Source organism: Schistosoma mansoni (genome assembly GCF_000237925.1).
Source record: "Schistosoma mansoni, WGS project CABG00000000 data, supercontig 0049, strain Puerto Rico, whole genome shotgun sequence".
Classification (NCBI taxonomy): Eukaryota; Metazoa; Platyhelminthes; class Trematoda; order Strigeidida; family Schistosomatidae; genus Schistosoma; species Schistosoma mansoni.
Window position 1 is genome coordinate 554841 of NW_017386028.1, and position 5770 is coordinate 560610.

General features: G+C 31.1%; 1 non-coding gene across 1 annotated transcript; it reads right to left on the minus strand.

Moving 5' to 3' along the window:
- Positions 1–671: 671 nt before the first annotated feature.
- Positions 672–738, minus strand: Smp_tRNA_00102_Gln_TTG.1.1. The gene has a single exon. It is a non-coding gene (tRNA).
- Positions 739–5770: the final 5032 nt, after the last annotated feature.

Here is a 5770-nt window from a genome sequence, read left to right on the forward strand (position 1 = left end):
AGCAGTGCGCATCCACGGCTGCGCCTTGCGAAATTCGTACCCAATACCTACCAGTCTCGCGCCAGAGCACTTAACCGATGGACAACTGAGCCGGTATCCGATGGTGCTTCCAGGTATTCCTTGGTGGTCTAGCTTCAATTGACTAATGCTTTCAACTATGCAAATACTAAATCTCCACAAAAAACGCCTTCTGATAAAAAAATGTAAACTAATACATCATGAATTGTGTATTTCACGCCTTTATTCTATTCAGAACAAAATAATCCAATGAATACATATGAAATGTATGAAGATTTCAGATTCAACTACAGATTTACTAAAGATAATGTCATTAGAATATAAAATTAAAAGAGATTGGTGGAATTTAGATGAACATAGGAAACATTATTTCCGGAAAATAGATCATTTCGATATACCATGTAGGGAGTTTAGCTAAAATTTGTAATGACCTTTTGTATCATCGATCTGAACTGTAAATTAATTACAAGTTATATCGTTTCACTATAGATTACCGATTATAAAACTTACTTTTGATATTATTTCGAGTTACCAAATCTTTTATACAACTGCCATGGTATAGATGGATACTGGCTAGCAGTGGAATCCAGAACGCGCGTTTCGTCCAATTTTGGACTCGGCAGCTGGATGTTACTGCATCTCAGAAAAGATGTTCACTCTGAGAATCGAACCCAGTACCTTTAGCTTCAAACGCTATCGCGTTATCCACTCAGCTACTGAGTTCTGATAGCCTAATAGGCTATATATATACGCACAGTATGCACATATGGCCAATAAGAGACTGACCAGTTGCAGTCCTAAACATCAATGGGAAGATTCAAACAAGTAATACTAAGTATTATGGTATAGTTGTATCATTGACCAGTGAGAAAACTATTTAGTCCTATAATTTTCCTTCACGTTATTCAGTACTTGTCGAATATTATTTCATTCTATTTTTATAGCGATCGTATAAATATTATCAGAAGGCTATTTTGTGGAGATTTTAGTAATTTTATATAGTTGAAATCATGAGTCAATTAAAGCTAGACCACCATCGAAAACCTGGAAGCACTGGACGGCCGTTTCGTCCTATTGTGGGACTCCTCAGCATTGCTGATCCACGATTCCGCCTCGCGAGATATTAACTATAAATGTTCATTAAGATTAAAATCAATAAAAAAAAGAAAAGAGCATCTTGACATAATGCATGCGATGTTATCTGATTATTATTCCATTGAGTTTGATCAACACTATAAAGGACTTGACATAAATGGCATTGATCACTACTTTTTGATTAATCAATTGTAAACATCTAATCATGTTTATTTCGTATTAAAAAATTGGTATTTTCACCTTGAGTAGCTAAAAGTTTTTTTTTTCTTTTATTCATTTCTTGTGTTTTCGGATATTAATTTTAGTTGTATTTTAAAATAGTTAATTAATATTGTTTAAACTGTCATTAGTGACCACTCAATTGAAATGGTCATCATTATTAACTTTTACCGTTATTACATCATCAATAACAATAAACTTTAATTTTTTAACCGACTATATTTGTAACAATTGGTAGCAAAGTCAAAGTTTGTTACTAGGAATATTCTAGTTAAGACGAAAAATATAGATTAACTAATCACTTTAAAATCATTTTCTTCTGTTAATAATCATATACTCAATAGTAACTAAAGTAGAGTATTCTTGAAATTTATAGTTTTGGATTAATATATATTTTTTGTAACCATGATTATAATTCACTTAGCATTGTTTGTTTGAATCTTCCCATTGATGTTTTTAGGACTGCAACTGGTCAGTCTCTTATTGGCATATATGCATACTGTGCGTATTGCCTCGATATTGCCTTAATTCACAAGCATTATAAGTAAAGATGGATAGTGGCTAGCAGTGGCTGAGTGAATAACGCTATGGCGTTTGAAGCGAAAGGTAGTGGGTTCAAGTCCGAGAGTGAACATATTTTCTGAGATGCAGGTACATCCAACTGACGAGTCCCAAACAGGGCGAGAAGCGTGTCCTGGATTCCACTGCTAGTCACTATCCATTTTTGCAATTGATTATAATTTCTATAAACAGGATAAATTAGAAATTAAATTTATCAAACGTGTAAAGCAGTTTGTTAGATGATTGATGACTTATCCATATCATACCTTAAGTTTAGTTATCTTACCATTTTAAACACACCATTAAGGTGTATTTGTGATAATAAAGAAATAACCAATCAATAAATAGTTTAGATATACACACACTTGAATTCTCAAACTCATTTCTTACATGCGAACACTTCACTTAATAATAACTAAATGGATCATAGTTAAATAGGCAATTATAGTTTTTTTTTTTCAATCAGAATAGTATTATCAATATAAGTTACGTTTAAAAGTTCAACATTGAACAGATTTATTTTTCAAAAAAAAAAGAAAGAAAAAATAAAGAAAAATAAATAAATAAAATCAGTGTCATATTTCACCAACGTAATTTATGAGACTTTAATATCCAGTATTACTTTCATTATTCGTGTTCCAAACCAATTAAGGTTAAGATATAAATTGTAATTAATGAATATAGAAAAGAAAAAAAATCTGCGGGTGAATTTTTAATTTCTAATTAATTAATTTAAATCTTATGTTTTTGTTTACTGTGAATTGTTGTAATTTCATTGGAATCATGAATTGATTTGAATTAGAGTACTTTTGAGAACTTGGAAGTACTAGACGACCATTTTGTCTTAGTATAGGACTTCTTAATACTTTTCATTAACAACTTGGGGCCATTTTCTTGCATGCGAAAACTTAAAATCTAGATCACTGAGGCAGTGCTTCGCTGAAAAGTTCCATACTGGGACGATATGGCCGCTTAATGCTTTCAGGATTCTAAGGGTGATCTAGCTATAATTGATTCATGATTTCTGTGAAATTTAAAAATCTTCACAACCCCACGCTGAAAATAATCATTATTATTATTAATGGCATTATTCAATATTATATTCTGGTACAATATAAAATTCTCAGCACGAGTTATTGCAACAAGTTTTTTTCTTTACCAAAAAAACAAAAAAAGAAGAAATGAAAAGAACAAGGTTAAAAAAGATATGAGTCTGTACGATTTATCAAATTTGAGACATGTTTAAGAATACACTTTATTTACTAGATTAACTGAAACAATCTGTTCGCTTATTAATGACTAGTTTCGAGAGGAAATTCTCAGTGTTCTTATGAGAACCAATGACAAGTGGAACCGACAGGAGACAATGAGAGATGGCCGCGGAATTTCATGGATTGAATGAAATTAAACGTTAACCCGACTCAACAGTCTAAGGATTGGACGTTCGCGTGTGGGATTGTTGGCCTTATATCTAAGTTTCACGTTTGGAATTGCAGATCCACACTACTAAGTATTCCTATATCGGAATGGAATAGTCGTTCAGTTAGTCTAGGTTTAAATCACGTTAATGATTTCAATCTCCTGAATGATTTTATAATATCCATTGAAACGTGAAGTGATTTGAATTAAATTTAACAGTTAATATAGTCTCACACGGTAATCGTTGCTTATAAAACTATATATATATATATATATATATATCCTTCGAATAGCCCTTCAGAATAAATAAAAGATAAAACAAATTTATTTTATTTCAAGTTGAATAGTCAACTGTAAATCAGGGCTGAATTTACACTGAATAATCACTATAGTAATTTAGAAAAGTGACATATTTTGACTGATCAAATTGAAATAGATGTTTTTGGGTAAAACAATATAGCAGAAAGAAAAACAACAATACACTAATTAGTTTAGATGAAATACATGTATACAATATATGTCAAAAATCTAGTTGTATAGTAATAGACAAACTGTAGTTGTGAATTTATAATTAAGCAAGGGAATGAAGATGATTTAGAGTAACTTAACGCAATGAGTGGAAAGGAAAAAGAATTCTGTAAAAAAAAAGTATGCGGATTAAGTAAACTGAAACGGCAGTCGACTCTTAATAACTTTCTCGGTCCAGATCTACTTTCTATGTGAATTAATTTGGAAGTAAACTCTTAAAGCCCGTAAATAATTTGCCAAAAAATGTTGTGGAAAAAATATTAAAACTGTCTTCTGTAAGCTAAATCAGTGAATACCTCTCATCTGATATTACTGTAAGAATTCTTCAACCAGTTGATTGTATTTCACTCCACTAATAAAATTATGGGAACATAAAACATTTGGTCCTTGTTGTTACTAAGTAAACTTATTAATCTCTCTTTCTTGTTGATATTTGTATCTTCACATTATACCTCGTTGATATGATTGATTTAAATAAAATCATTCCAAATCAGCGCTCTACACAACATTCAAGTACATACATTTAACAACAGATTTGTCACAGTCATTTTGGCTGCTTTTCTGTGGTCTCTGTTTTTTTTGTTTTTTTCTCTTTAATTGTTGATGATAACAAGTGCTCTTTAACCACACTGAAATCTACCATCACTACACTATTTGTTCATAAACGTGGCGTTCTAAATCTTCCAATGCTGTATTGAGATCATCCCTCGATATGTAATCATACTTCAACAACATATCCTTGTCCTCCTACTGAAAATGATTAAATTCCAACTGTTACCTCATATTATTATAATCTATGGGACAAATGTCCATCCAAAACAATTTATGAAACACATCTTTTCAAACAATTCTATGTTAGATCTCTATCCCTTACATGTAACATAACTTTCTGTATAAACTTAATAATGCCAACAAATTTGAATAGTTTCTGTAACTATTATGAAAATACATCTTTTTAACTTTATAAGGCCGATCTTTTTCATACAGATATTGATCCCAAATTTTTGTTTTCAGATGATATATTTTCTTATGTTAACTTATTCCGATTGAGTATCCTTCTTCGAACATGATATGTGGGACAACAGCTTAATCCATTGGAGTGAAGAATTATAAATGTTTAATTGTATAAATATGTGTTCATATAGTAAGTTATTGAATTATTACTGTTGAATATAAGACAGTTTGAATTCATACAAATCTGTCTGTTAATGTAATTGGGAATCAATCGTATTGTATTCATAAATCATCTTTGATTTATTTTAGGAGTCAAGTAAATTCTTATCACCAGTCTTTGATTTTAGACTCTTCACCTTTTCTCTTAAGGTCAAGTTGAGTTCTAAATTTAGTCTGGGGTTATTAGAGTGGCGTTTAATTAACACTTTTGTGGCCCGGGATCTGACTCCAGTTAGATAGGACAAATGATAGTTATTGAATGATTGCTGTCGAAATATACATCCTGTATATTATTATCGATTTGAATCGCGTTAGTGAATAACGGAATTAAATAAGTCAAATACAAGAATGGATTTTTGAATACGCATATTTCTTATACTCATTGAACTAAACAGAAAATCAGAGAAATAAAGCGAAGAGAAGAGAGTGAAGTGAAACGACGTGAAGTGGAAAAGGCGTGTGGGTCAACCCGATTTAATCAAGCGATAAGTGATATTTATAGTCACACAAAAATAAGCTATAAATATTTGATGAGTAGGATAGGATGTACACACACATACGCTAACAGATAAACAGTCAGGGTTGATAAGTGAGTAATTAACAAGGTCAAAACGTAAGCCAAGAAGAATGAATAGACTGACCAGTTCAGAAACTAGAATAAGTTATATGGGCTTAACATAGTAACCGAAACTACAAATCCATAGAGCATGTATATTCTTATTCTGTACAAAATGAGTTAATACTATGAAAATACCTT